The sequence below is a fragment of the Anser cygnoides genome, chromosome 3, assembly GCF_040182565.1.
Source record: "Anser cygnoides isolate HZ-2024a breed goose chromosome 3, Taihu_goose_T2T_genome, whole genome shotgun sequence".
NCBI lineage: Eukaryota > Metazoa > Chordata > Aves > Anseriformes > Anatidae > Anser > Anser cygnoides.
The window spans coordinates 114,940,178-114,955,191 of NC_089875.1; the positions used below are offsets into that span (position 1 = coordinate 114,940,178).

At 42.0% G+C, this 15,014-nt stretch overlaps 1 protein-coding gene across 6 annotated transcripts in view; it reads left to right on the plus strand.

The window, feature by feature from the left end:
* Positions 1 to 15,014, plus strand: part of KLHL29 (kelch like family member 29) — a 391,351-nt gene that overhangs the window by 52,902 nt on the left and 323,435 nt on the right. For all 6 annotated transcript variants that reach the window (XM_066995012.1, XM_066995013.1, XM_066995011.1 and 3 more), the window contains exon 2: positions 11,883 to 11,989. The gene's annotated coding sequence lies outside the window, so the exon portion shown is untranslated. The remainder of the gene's footprint in view (positions 1 to 11,882; positions 11,990 to 15,014) is intronic.

The following is a 15,014-nucleotide window of genomic DNA, read 5'->3' on the forward strand; positions in this document are numbered from 1 at the left end:
CTCTCATCATTATTTAAAATGTGTGCTCACTCACTCAAATGAGGTATAAGAGTCTACTTTGGAGATAAAGTAGGCCAGATTGCTGGAAAGGCTGCTTCAGTGTCACACAGGTTAATGTAGATGTATTATGTATTTATATAGCCTATAGGAGGATAACTTTTTAGCAAATGATTTGGACTGAACGTGCACTTGATCAGGACCCTCATTAATAACCCATGGCCGCACTGTTCTCGTAGTGAGAAGTTACCCTTGCAATCATAAAGATTAATTCTGGGGCTGTCTATTGTAGTTTGGGAGAAAGGATCCAAAGAAAGAGACAAGTCATGTGTTCAGCGCTGAACAGAGATCCGTGCAGACTGAGCTGTAGCTTGGGATCCTGCACTGACGTTTTGATTAGGACTGCCTTTCCTTTCAGCCACAGTTCTGGAAATGGGGACAGACGTCTTTTCTCTGCAGGTGAGGGGGGTGTTGGTTTTTGTTACGGCGAGGTGATTTTTACTAAAGACAGTCAGCTACCCAGAAAATGAAGCGTCTGGAATGTGTGCTCACACCAGCAGCACCTCAGCGAGGGCCCCGTGCTGGACTGTGACCTCCATGCACCAGATACTTGAAACGAGCAACCTGTGGGCATCACCTCCTGTCTGAATTGAGGTAATGTAGTCAGAAGGTAGTAACTAATATGCTGTTGCACCTAGTAGGATTTGGTGCAAGGGAAGAGGGTGTGGTTACACAGGTGACAATGAACAATTTTATTTGTAACTTTATTTCCCCCTTTTAGTGGATGATCAGAGGTCAACACATTGGAAAGCGTTTGTACCATGGACACCTTCAGTTGACTTGTCTTGGCTCATCATAAAATTTCAGAGCTTACACTGGCCTTGCACATCTCTGAATCTGTGCCATTGCAGGTGCCACGCCGCACCATGAAACAATTTTGATAGGCCTTTTTCCTCAACATCATGTGCCCGTAGCAAGACGTTGAGGTTGTGTAGCTCCTAAGGGAAATAGATGTGGTCTAGGACCAAAGAGTTGTCTGGGCTGGCTGTATGAAGGCAGTCAATGTTCTGAGGCTCTGCACACCTCGAGTACTGTGTTCAGTTTTGGGCCCCTCGCTACAAGAAGGACATCGAGGTGCTCAAGTGAGTCCAGAGAAGGGCAACGAGGCTGGTGAGGGGTCTGGAGAACAAGGCTTACGAGGAGCGGCTGAGGGAGCTGGGCTTGTTCAGCCTGGAGAAGAGGAGGCTCAGGGGCGACCTTATCGCACTCTACAGGTACCTTAAAGGAGGCTGTAGTGAGGTGGGCATTGGTCTATTCTCCCACGTGCCTGGTGACAGGACAAGGGGGAATGGGCTAAAGTTGCGCCAGGGGAGGTTTAGGTTGGATGTTAGGAAGTACTTCTTTACTGAAAGGGTTGTTAGGCATTGGAATGGGCTGCTCAGGGAGGTGGTTGAGTCACCATCCCTGGAGGTCTTCAAAAGATGTTTGGATGTAGCCCTTAGTGATATGGTTTAGTGGAGGACTGGTTAGTGTTAGGTCAGAGGTCGGACTAGGTGATCTTGGAGGTCACTTCCAACCTGGATGATTCTGTGAATTGTGCATACAATGAACAAGGACCATAAAACCTCTTTTACATTGGGTAAGGAGAATTTACATGAAGGTGCTGATGGAATGGGGAGCTTGTTCCCTGGAAAGTGTATCACCAGAGAGCTGGAGCTGTGGAGGAGAAGGCTTTTCCACGAATCCTGACATCACCCTCAAGGTATGAGGATAAAGTCACTGAAGTAAATGGTAGCATTGCCAGAGCTGGAGTGTGTTTGTTGTATGTACTGCCTAAGTGAAGAAGTAGGTGTGCAATGGGCTTATTCAAAGCATTTGATGACAGGATGCAGGACACTGCCTGGGGCTGTAAGGCAAATAACAGTAGTCTTCTCCACGGGTGCTGTCTGAGGGTTTTTAAATTAATGCCTTCCTGATTGCGCTGGTGCTGGTTTGTGAAACAAAAGCAAGCTCTCTGCTATCTATGTAGCTGCTGAATTCGGGCATGTTTTAGTCAGAGCTGTAAGCAAGCTTGTCAAGGGAAGCACCGCAGTTCTTCGTGTGGAATATTCACGTCTCTTCACGTTTGGTCAAAGCACCGTGAAGACAGCAGTAACTTAATGACGTGAAATGACCACTTCTCATGCCTCATTCAAAGTAGTTGTGGGATACTGTCCACCAAGCTTATTGATACAGCTTGCGAGCTGGGAAGAGCTGGAACTAGCACTGCTGTGGTGCCCCCATGCATGCGACTGAAGTTACGTGATTGCCAGGAAAACACGAATCCTCTAGGGAAATGCTTTCCCTACACTCACCTGGCATGCTGGCGTTGAGGCTGTTGGAGTGATTCTGACCCTTCTCACAGAAGGTTAGCTCTTAGGCTACCCGCTGATGAAAGTTTCTCAGCACCATCTGTAAAGAGCCCAAACCCTCTATTTTTACGTAACTTAATTCTGAAATTAAATCTAGCAGCTCAGTTTGAACAGCACGATCGCCTCACTCAACTGAATGAATTCTGTGATAGTCACACATGCTAAAATCACCAATTAACATCAGGAGAACAAATTCTTGCTGTGAAGGAATTACTTTTTTTCTAATTATTCTCATGGAATCAAAAGTTTGATTGACAGTAACCTGCTCACCTCCCACACTTCCTTTTCTGTCTTCACTTGCTTTTTTCCCTTTCACTAAAGGGGATCTTTTGTAACCGATCTGTTTATTCTGTTGTTTCTTTGGGGATGACAAATTAAGCTACAGATCTTTTTTTAGTGTTGTAACTGGGAGGTGGAAAGAGGAGATTAAGAGCTCCATCATGCCAGTGTGCTGCTGGCAGTCAGCTTTGGAAACTGGTTCATTGCTTTCAAAAAGTGGCCAAGATCTGTGCCTCAAAGGTGCAAGACTTTGAGTCTTGTCATCCTAATATTGATTCGGGGTATAATAAATGGGACCGCTGATAAAGGATTGAGCAAGAGAAATATAATTAGTGCCAATCAACATGAGCTTATAGAAAATAGATCCTGTCAAGCTAACCTGATGTCTATTAGGTGTTTTTTAACGTGTTTGCAGGTTTAGATGATAAGGATAAGATTTGCTTCTACAAGGCATTTGACTTGATAACACCATTTTGATTAAGAAGTTAGCACAAAGTAATTTGATGTGACACATGTGAGTGGTGAAATTGAGCTTTCCCAACTTCAGCCTTTTAAAGTTGGTGTCTTGCTCTAACCTGGTTGTCCTAGGCTCCCTCTGAAGTCAGTGGAGAGGAGGAGCGAGGGCTATTGCTCCCCTCCTGAGTTGATGCGAGAGGAAGGTGAGCCTGTAGGACAAAACTCTTGCGTTGCCTTTTTCAGCCATCTTTGTGTACATCCATAGCAGAACTTCAGGGAGGCTGTACTAAATCTGGGTCTGACCCTACTGCTGATGCTCCTCCCAGAGTATTGTGTTGAGTTGTCTGCGTCTCAAGGAGCTTGGTGGTAGAAGAGTGATGGTGATGGCTTAGGGGTGGAAGAGCATGCCTTTAACCCATTGGGGTTTCTTGTTGGCACTCATTACCCAAGTGAAGAGAAGAACTGATTAACTTCTTTTACGTGGGAAACTTTAAGAAGGGAAGATTCTTCAGTCTGTTGAACAAAAATATAACAAGATTCATTGTCTAGAGATGAAAGCCAAGAAAATTCGTAATAAGAAAAAAACAGATTTTGACAGCGGGAATAATTAATTACTAAAACCTTTCACCAACTCCCCCAAGGCATCTCTAGAAATTTGGTAATCATGACAGGACTCTTATAATTTTCCTTCCTGAACAAGGCAAGAAATCGAGTCCTGTGCTTTATTTGCAAGAGGATCAGACTAAGCTCAAAAGAGGGCTGCTACGGTTATCTAGTCTGCAAATAGGGATGGTCCTGCAAAAAGGATAGGGCTCCTCTGTTCTGTGGTCAACTTGTTCCGAAGTGGGTCAGAAAATGGAGGTTGTATTTAAGGAATCAGGTGACATCTGTATGTCCTCACAGCTCCTCTATGTAGACACACATAGCTTTGAAAACCTTTGGGGGATACAAGGATGTTGCTGGCCATACCACACGGTAGCAGCATTACCACCCTGGCTGTATTTTTCCCTTTCCAGACTACTTTGCTCTTAAATATCGCATGAGGATGTTGCGTTCTCTTGGGGTATAGTCATGTTGATTCAGATTGTAAGCGAAACTGTTCCTTTTGCCCTTTTGAGTACAGGCTGTTCTTTCTGAGCAATTGATATTGTGAGCTCCCTTCCCATTTTGCAGTATTAGACCCAACAGAATGAGCTTTTTGGTTTTTTCTTCCTCCCTGCTGTCGCTGGTACATTGTGAACCAAGTGCGGTTCCTGTTGCCTGCTCAGTCTGTCTTTGCATTGTGTGAAGTTTCACATGAGCCACAGAAAATCCTGTTATTTCCTTGTAAGAGCAACTGTCCTGGCTGTTGTCCCTGTCTATTCCTGTCCTGGTCTCCAGGACCCCTCCTGTGTGACAGCATTCCTCCTGCGCTACAAAAAACACGATGCGTCTGTCTGCACATCACCTGCCATTGGTTGTGCTACCTGATTCACGAAAAAAAAAACATCTGCATATGGCAAAACAACAGGTTTGTTCTGTTTCTACTCTTTCTGTTGATATTTTTTGGACAAATATCTGCAGGAGACCTTGAACCATGGAAAGTTGGTTCATGATGTCAAAGGAGTTGAGGCCTTTTTAGCCTAAAATGCTTCAGTGCTTTGAAGTGAAGCACTGGAATTGAGGAGATATGTTAGTCAACCTGTCCTAAAACTTCCAGCCTTTTAATTCCAATGCCTTCAAACTGTTTTAGAAAAAGGTATCTTTGCTAGTCTTTGCTTCAATAAGGAAATAAAAGATCTTTCAACACATGTTCTTTCCTATTACCTTCATCAAATCTCCAGCAAAGCCAGTGGACTTCAATGAATTGTGAAGAAGCCAACTCCACTTTAAGGAAATCTGCCCCTTTCACCAGGCTGTATGTATTTGTCTTCAAAGAAACCTCACTATTCAGGTGAACAGTTTTGAACTGCACGTTGCAGATACATTAGAACTCTGCATTCGTTTGAATAAGCAGCCTTTTCAGCAGTCTTTTTTACATGTGAATATTATGCACATCTCTTTTGAACTCCACGTATCTCAGTAGCTTTCCTTGAGCTTTTCCTGGGCAATAAAAATTAAATAAACTTAGAATGAGTAAGAAATTCATATTTGTATCATCACATTTATCTGGTTGAGTTTTGCTACAGAATACCATGTAAATTAATGTTGTCTAGATAATGAAATAATGCGTTTGACATGGTTCAGGGTAGTGTAATACATACTTAGAGGACAGGATTTTAAAGCATCAACTGAAAGACATTGGACGAAAAAGATGAGACATGATAGGCTACTGATGCTGGATGTCCGATCTTCCAGCTATATAAACCTGTGCGTGTTATTAAGCTCTGATATCTATATATCTTGCAGCATTTCCAAGTATTTTTGAAAAAAAAAAGTGAGTCTCTGTAAAGTATCTTGGCAAACTTTGCCGTAATTGCTCATTGCATTTGAGTTTGCAAAAATAGCTTTGTTTATGATCTGATATTTTTAATAGCATATTTCACTGTTTCCATTTAAACTTCGAAGTGACATCTTTGTTTTTCCCTTTTAAAGAGCAGCATAATCCAGATGCCTGTCAAGAGTTGTTGATGTAGCATTTTGTGAGTAATCCTTCTGTTTGAGTTTTTTTGTTTTGTCAGAAACGTTTGCCAAGCTCTTATAAAGCTCCCCATGAATATTATTGATGTATACTTCCTTTTAAAGAAGTGATTATCCATGCAGGCATGCAAACCGAACAGTTCTAAAGCACAAATGTTTTCTCAAAAGCTACGTAATGTCATAGGAGGAGTTAATTCCTCTCTGTAATCGAACAGAGGGGTACCAAGCTCAAACCGTGTTCCTCTTCCATTTAGCCAGCTGAACTCTTTGCTGAAGCACAGGTCAGCGTTCTAGTTTTTGGAGACTTTTTCAGGAGTATTACACCGAATAACCTGGGGTTGCTGTCAGTCTGTCTAAATCTTTGAAGAGATGTTAATAGTTGCTGGCCTGCTTTCAGAGAGATGAGTGTGACTGTGAGGAACTAAAAGTAAAACATACCAAGTAGTCTTAGGAATTCAGCAATTATCATTGCAAACCCAGAGCTGCTAGACAGTAAACCCAACGATGCTCTCGTTCGGTGCCACTACGAAATAATTTATATAAAAACTTGCACATTAAGTATGTACAGACATCCTCCCCTCTGGTCACCTTTCTCAGGTGACGACTCAGTCTCAGTGGCACTGCATTAATTCTTTCAGACCATGATGAGAACAGGCAGTTCTTCTCCTTTGCTTTTCCTGAGCACTTCAGGATCCTCTCAGCTTGCAGATCTTCTGGGGTCTCCAGACATGGCAGGGTTTTAGCCTGCAGATTAGTAGTTGTCTGGTAGGAAAAAGAGATTTGTAAATTATGCAATAAATGATAGATCAGGGTCAAAGGATCTTCATGTGGGCATCGCTGTGCAGAGCTGTCAACCTTTCCCATAAGGTTGATGAGGTCAAGTGGAGTTTTAAAGGCTTAGCATCATCCTTCAGTTCCATCCCTGTATTATTACTTTTTGCCCGTCCCAGCCTGTAATGCTTGGCTGTGGCTGTGCATAACTTCAGAGCCTATGTAGCTTCTAGTGGGATCCATAATTGTTCCCTTTCTAGACCACTTTCTCAGTTTGTGGCAACAGAAGAGGTCATAGCAGGTGGTAGGGAGATTTTCCTTGGTACAGCTGGAATAGCTAAAATACGGTAAAGATGCTGGGACTGCACAGCCAGTAGTCCCCAGCCTGTGCAGTATTGAGAGCTTTAGGAATGCCAGCCTGTCCCTCCCTCCATGCCTGTCGTAATTCCCAGTTGTACTATGGCTGAGAAAGGCAACTTTTTTGTTGTTCTGCCAGATACACTGCTTATAAGAACCCTTCTTTTACTGCTTATAAAACCACTTAGGCTCCCTATTAAGTGTTTGTTTATATGGGAGTCTTTTTTTTTTTCCCCCCTATTTGCTTTCCTTTGCCTTCCTTATTTGCAAAAAGTGTTTGCTCCAGCTGTGCCTCCCCCAAGTGTTTTTTCCCTTACGTTGCCCCTGCCCAAAGCTGTGGTGTGTGGTATAGGGGCAGGTGTCTGCCGTACATCACAGCTTGTAAAGGGCATTTCTAAAGCACTTGCTGCTTCACAGTTGATCTGTAGCTTGTCTGCACGGGCAGGCTTCTGTGGAAGCCTTTTGCATAAAACCTTTTCTGATTAATTAACCTAAAACAACTATCTCCGTGTCCTTGGTTTTATCCTTCCTCTCCAAATACTCTCCTGACTGTCACAGCTGGGTGCTGCACAGTGCATGGCACTGCTGAGATCAGTGCCTTGGGTCCCTGCCGCAGGCTGCAGCACGAACTCTGTATCGGGGAGCTCTGAAACAGGCCCCGAGGATTTCTGGGCTGCTCCCTGCTTTCCAGGACTCTGCACAATGTAGAACAGCAAAACATAAGTCACTGCCTACTCAGAGACCAGCTTCAACCTATTTTCTTTACTCTTTGTCTTCCTTCCCAAAGAAGCTCACTGCTTCAGGAAGGAAAACTTCCTTCAACCCTTAATCTTGCCAGTCGTTGCTCAACACCTTTGGCTTTGTTCTAAAGATACAGCCTTCCACTCTGCTTTTCCCTGCGTTTTGGAAGCTGTTCAACTTCCTCCTGGCAAGTGCAGTCGTATCACAGTAGACAAGTGGTTGCTAATGCTCTCCTGCTTTCTTCTTGAATTTCCTTCTTGTTTTCTAGTTCTGCGGGTGCTGCACAAAGTAAGGCAGATCTCCCGATGGCTGGTCCTGTTTGGCCCAGGAAAGCAATGGTTTTCCACAGCTCTTGTTACAGTACCGAGTTGTTCAATATTGTTCCTTGTTCCTCAACTTGCTTTAGATCATGAGGTTATTGTTTTAAGTCTGTATACACTTCGCACACCTTGTGCAGCTCTTGGTAGATGAGCTGGTCTGTGTTACTGCCCTTGGAGCTCTGAAAGATGGTTTTGCTGCATTAAATTTTTTTTTTGACTTGACATCATGTGAAAAAATTCTCTCCCTTACCATTCCTTGGTGTTTGGAGACTTCTTTTCTAATATACTTCTTAAAGAGGAAGCAAGGTAGGCTTTCCGTTATCTGTGTGCTATCGCTATAGCTCATCATTTGCTGGGGCAGAATCATTGTATTTTACCCATCCCAGAAGAGCTGATATTTGGGGGAATCCCAGTGATACACTTTCTTTCTGCAAAAGATCCAGACCTAACTACCCTAGCATCTCTGCTTATTGCGTTTCTTTGTGAAGAAGCTTGGGTTGATGAGGTAGGTGAGTTCACACCAACTTCTTAGATTGCATTTTATCTGGTTGTAGCCTCCTGAAAACTCTACCCCAAGCAAAGAGTTGCTAACTTCATGGAAGTTGCTACAATGATGGAATGTCTAAAGCCGATGTCTGGTTTCCAGTATATTGCTTCAGGTCTTTTTAATTTAGAAGTTTAGGTACTGTACAGGATATATGACTTATCTGTTTTGAGGCTGTTAGGTTCCTAAAGGAGAGACTGGCCTTTGCGAGATACCTTCAGCTTCATAAAGTATTGATATAGGAAAGCAAGTCTCTACCTTCAAAGACAGTGAACTGTGATTAGAGAGGGCAACTCTTGGTTTTAGATGCTTAAAGCTTCTTGCTTTATTTCTGCATTTTCCAGTTTCAGTGTTTTATTCTAGTGGTTCTGATTTGTCTGCCAGGAGTTACTCTCCTCCCTCCCCCTCAACGTGAACTGCAGTTAAGTTTCGATAATACCAAAATCCTTTCCTACAACACCCAAGCTTTCTTAAAGAAGGGCAAAGAAGCCACCCAAAGCCTTGTAAATGTAAATTGCAGTATGTTAAGCTGTAAAGACCATTAATTCTTTGTGTTGTCCCAAGTAACAATTTTGACTCCTCTTTGGAACTGTGTGTCCATGAGGAAGGAAACAGATTCTGAACTTCATCCTGCCTTGTGTACCATTTTCACGGTGATGGATTATTGCTTTTCTTGTTCCTTTTTTTCCTTCTGATCTTCCTTTCTTCAAATATCCCGTATCCAGCTGTGAGGTGTGCTTTGCTTTCCCCTATGGCACTACTATCTAGAGTCTGCAGTAACTCTTTGTAGATGTTCTTCATGTCTTTCATTTCTGAGGTGGGGAAAGAAAAAGGTTTCCTTCATGTAAAACTGCTATTGGTCTATTAGGTTAGTCCTCTTCCCTATCAGAAACCCATTTCATATTTTTTTTATTGCTGTGAAAGGCTCTTCTTTGGTTCTACAAGGTCTGTGCTTGCCCTTGAACGAGAATCCCGAGATGGGTTTGAGAAGTGGATGTTTCCCAAAGGAGAGCTTCCAGTGCAGCCTTGGCCTGGTGTTGCCCTTGGAGATGATGGGGTAACTGTGATACGATGATTCACTATGCAAAGGAGAAATGACTCCCTTGAGTTTTTTCTGTCCTTTCCGTAAACTTCACCATGAAAACAGCGCTCTGTGAAAAACAGAAAAACAAACCCAACCAAAAAAAAAAGCTTCTATTTTTGCTCGAGCCTTTTTAGGCAGTGCATGATAAATTCTTTAGGCATGTCGCAAAAGTCAGGAATACTCAGTTGAAATGTCTCCGCAATGCATCTGAGAAGCATTATATAAATGAATAGACCAGCTCTTTGAGAAGCCTTAACTCCTAAATGAGTCAAACCTTGTAAACAAAGCAGGCTAACGAGGAGAACGTAGCACTGCATGACAGAAGATGGGAATGGAGGGGGATAATGCAAACTAGACACTTCTCTATCTGCGCTGTCCCCAGGCCTTTCATGTGCTCGTTACTTTATTGTCTTGCTTTTCAAGAAACTAACCTGCAGCTGGCTAGTACTTGTGGAGGGATCTGTTTTTTTCCTGCACAAAACAAGAACTAAATTGTAAATGGTTTGTCTGTTCGCTCTGAGATGTCTTTTGGGTTGTCAGCTGGCCCTACTCCCATCACTTTGTACTCTTTGTAATGGTATGATATTCTTTCTTTTTCCCCCCTTCCCCTTCGTACTTCTTGCATTGCAGTCAGCTCTCATTACAGGTCATTGCAACGTGATTTGATCAGCTCATCAAGCCAAAGTTGCTTTATGTTTCATTTACAGAATTCTACTGGAGTCTATTGGTTGTGTTAAACTCTCCTAAAGTAATATATCATGGCCCAATGGAGCTCATGGCTTGACAGACCCATTAAGTGACCTTGGATCCATTATATGGTTCTTCCACGTGCTTCTGTTTCCTGGTAATTTACCATCCTCACCTTTTGGACCATCACAGAAGCATCTAGGTTGGAAGAGACCTCCAAGATCACCTAGTCCAACCTCTGACCTAACACTAACCAGTCCACCACTAAACCATATCACTAAGGGCTACATCTAAATGTCTTTTAAAGACCTCCAGGGATGGTGACTCAACCACTTCCCTGGGCAGCCCATCCCAATGCCTAACAACCCTTTCAGTAAAGAAGTTCTTCCTAACATCCAACCTAAACCTCCCCTGGCGCAACTTTAGCCCATTCCCCCTCGTCCTGTCACCAGGCACGTGGGAGAACAGACCAACCCCCACCTCGCTACAGCCTCCTTTAAGGCACCTGTAGAGAGCGATAAGGTCGCCCCTGAGCCTCCTCTTCTCCAGACTGAATGGTTTTCTTTTAAACTTGGTCAGGCTATTTAAATGTAGCAAGAGTCATACAGATATTCTGTAATAATATGGTAGCACGACAGGGAGATATCCTCCAGGATACCTGGATATCCTCCAGGTTTTGAGTGGTAAGCTTACTACGGCTTGCAGGTGGGATTGCTCTACTAACTCAAAATATTATAACTACAAAAAACATTAAGTTTACATAAAATGAGATTTACATAAAATGAAAGAAGCTTAAGCTGAGGTGATGGGAGAGAAACCCGGTTGCTTTGTTCAAGGGGAGCGCGCTGTGAACTTAAAAATTAATTTATATCAAGTCATTTACTCATCTGCATTTCTCTTGTCACTGTAAGAATCTTCTTTGTAGAGCCTGAAACTCCAGTGCTAAAAATGTGAAATCAATAGGTACTGTTATATCCACTTAAAAAAAATATATTGTATTGATTTGCAGATAATAACAGCAGTTCATTCTTGCAGGATTACATTCCACTTCCTGTCATGGAGATTACTCCCTTATATATTAAATCTGAGATGGAGAACATAGGTATAAAACTGCTTTACTTTAATGAATAGTCATTTTAGTCTGGGCACTAAAATGAGATATTTCTTTAAATTTATCTCTAGGGATTATTTTTATTTCCTGGGCAAACCCTGTGTTACCAAAGACGCTATTAAACTTCTAAATAATCTTGCCTTGCCTCATTCTTGCAAGTGCTTGAACTTGTCCTCTCTTTGATAGCAACTAATTAAGCAAAATATCATGCTCTTTCTGGTCTCCTCCACATCCTTGATCAGAGGGTTAACACCGTGTTATCTCGGGTATTAGATGCTCTTTGCTAAACCCCAAGAATCTACCAGCATCCAACTCCCCATGCTTCGTAACAGAGTTCTGTCACCTTCAGAGGATTAAATTCTTCGTGCCGATCATGGTGGCATGTATCATTTCCCATTGTGCCGCTATTTTTTTCTTGTGCTGTGGCTCGTTTAAAGGCTGTTCTTATTAAGCATAGGTGACTTCATCTTTGTGTGTTAAAATAATTCTTCTCTGCTCTTTCTAGGTAATCTGGCTTCTCAGAAACCTCCTGCTAAATGCAAGGGTTTGCTGTCCTGTTTACTGACTGTTACACGTGAGGCTGATTTTGATACAGATTCTGGATATCATAGGGTAAGTGTGCAGTTACCTGTTTTTTGCGTTTTTTTCTTTAATGCTCTTGTCCACTTAACACAAACGTAGTTTGGGTTATGCGTTCCCTGACTGCAGCAAATCCCTGTCAGAACATTTGCAACCGACCATCTGTGTTACACTTGGAAAAATAATGTAGTAAGATGAATGCAAGTGCTGTAAATCTGATAAAAGGTATTTGAATTGGGTTGTACATCTCCTAGAGGGAGCAAAGCTTGTCTCTGCAGACTTGCAAGTCTATATCTTATAAAACTGCAAAAAGCTGTAAGCCACTTACTCAAGTGTAATGATCATTTTGAGTTTTAAGTTATAAAATACACTTGCATCTTTGTGTTACAAATGAAACGTTCTTTATAACACAATTACAATCTTGCAGACTTCACAAATATGTGTCAGAAGGCAGAATCACCTCTCTGGACCTGCTGGTTATACTCTTGCTAATGCAGTCCACGATGGATGCATTTGCTCTTTGTTGCACGGGTGTATTTCTGGCTCAAGTTCGATGTGTTATCTGCCAAGACCACTAAGTCCTTTTTTCTCCTAATTTGAATCTGTTTAATTTTTCTCACACTGTTGTGCAATTCTAGTGCTTGCTGTTCCCTCGGTAGATTCTTTGCTGAACACCTCAGCATCCCCAACATCTTGGTTGTAACCTTTCTGTCAGCCTCTTCCCACAAACAGGTTTGTACTACGTGTTGGGAACTATTTTCATGGATGTATTTCACTGCAAGTCTAGCTTACAGATTTCAGTGTAGCCTTGATAATTTAAAAATGTTTTTCAATTCCTATCATTAGTATGTTCATGGTAAAACAGGAAATTTTGTGTATGCTTGGGTGTATACAAGTATGTATAAGAAAGTGTATTTAATCTTTTTCTCTGTGCTGCCAATACAAAATCATAAATAGTTTATATAATAATAGAAAAATGAAATTGTTGCTTGAAGTTGAGCCTGAATTTTGAATAAGGCTTCTATTTTATGTTCCTTCTTTGTTTGTCCCTGCATGTGTATGCAATGCTGTAAATTGCAGATACCAACAACTGTAATTGTATTGCAGTTGTAGTAAAATCAAACATTCTCTAAACAACCTTTTTTTAGTAGCCCTCATAATGAATAAAGTGTTATTTTTTTCCCATGTTTTAATTGTGTATGTGTTGGGAAATATGCCAGGGAACGGATGCTTAGGAATCCTGCCCCAGCCTTGACACACAGTTCAGATGGCCCTTGGGGAAGGGCGATGTGCTCCAGCAGGCTTTGCTGCCTAGCTTGTTCTTAATGGTCTACAGAAAGGACCAGGAGAGCATCAGTAGTTTGGTGCTCAGATCATAACTAATGATTTTGGCTGGGGTGGCTGAAGCGCATGTGCAAGTTTCTTTGTTTATATTGACTGAAGAGGAGAGGAAAAAGCATTGAGCAGGCAGGTGGAGCAAAGAGGGTTTAACACATTGAGTTGGGGGAAGATGGTTGAATGGAAAATAGGTATGAGAAACAGAGAGGGGAAAAAAAATGTATGGGAAAGAGGATGAAGACTTTAACTTGCAACCTAGCATTTTGTTTTTAATTTAGAGAAATGTTGTCCTACTGATGAAGTAGTAATACTAGAGCAACTCATACAGTGATGAGTGACAGTTTAATTCATTTTCCGTGGTGGGGAATGTCTAGCAAATCTGGCTCGTGATATGTTGCAGCATCGCATAGTTCAAATCAATATAAAATGCTGAGGATAGTCTTAGGCTGAATATCAGCATATTGTATAATTATTCTGTTAGATTACGGTAGTCCTCTGGGTGTTTCTGGTACAATGTCTGTGATCTAGTTAAGGGAGGAAACAAAGAAACAAGCAAACAAAAATGTTCTCTTTATTGGAGCTATTTACCACAAGTAGCTGTTGTGTGTATTTGGAAATGATGCATCAGTTTTGTCCAGGCTACCTCATCAAGGCTTCTGCTACAAATTGAGAAGGTTTTTGAAGGAGGCTTGGATTTTAGGATGAATTTTTGTCCATTTCTAAAAGCGAGCTGCCTGTAGGAGGCACATGCTTGTCTGTCATACCCGTTTGGGGATATTCCTAGCTCAGCTCAGTCTCCCTTAAAACACATTTTAACTTCTTCTGAAGAGCACAGAAGGTATTTGTGTATGTTGGCCATAACCCTCTATATCTTGATGATCACATGCTGTTGCAATTTTGGTGTTCTAACTAGGTAAGTACTTAACCTCTTTTTTTTCTGGTTCAAACTAAATCAGCTTTCACCATATGCAGCACCTCCTATGAAAGTGCGGGTGGAGAGGAATTTGAAATGAAAGGAAGTAGCGAGCTGTTACCGCGATGCAGTTATTTTAACAGTGGGTCTCAGCGCGGCAGCCTGAATGCTTTTCTGAGTATTTCTTACAAGGAGCGTGGGTCAGGAAAGGTATGTAAACTCAAAGCAAGACCTCAAATGACCACACGTGTTTAGGTGCTTAAACAGAATGATTGTGTTTTGCTTTTCATTTTTTGTAACATTAGGTGGGTTAAAGCAAAGATTGCAGTTTGTTCCATTCCAGGAGAGAGCAAGCTGAAAGAAGTAGTTGTTGTTCATGGAAGTCCAGGGTCATACTTCTTGTATGAATTTGTGATAAGCTTTGGGATGAAGCAAAGAAACCAAGGAATAACCTCGCTTGTATTTGGTATGATATTCATAGAATAATCTAGTTAGGGAAGGACCTCATGAGGTCATCTCAGCCAACCTCCTGCTCAAAACAGGCCAACTACAGGGTAGAGCTGTTTTTTCAGGGCTGTGGCTGTGTCCATGCAACTCCTGAATAACTTCGAGGATGGAGACTCAGCAGCCTCCCTGTTCAGCCTGTGCCAGGTGTACTCACTCTGATTTTTTAGTTCCTTACATCTAATGAGACTTTTCCCTTGCTGCAACTTGGACCTGTTGCCTGTCCTTTTACTGGCTGACCCTGAGAAAAGTGCCTATCTTGTGTGTTCTAGACCACTAACTATTCATTAAATCATTAACAAT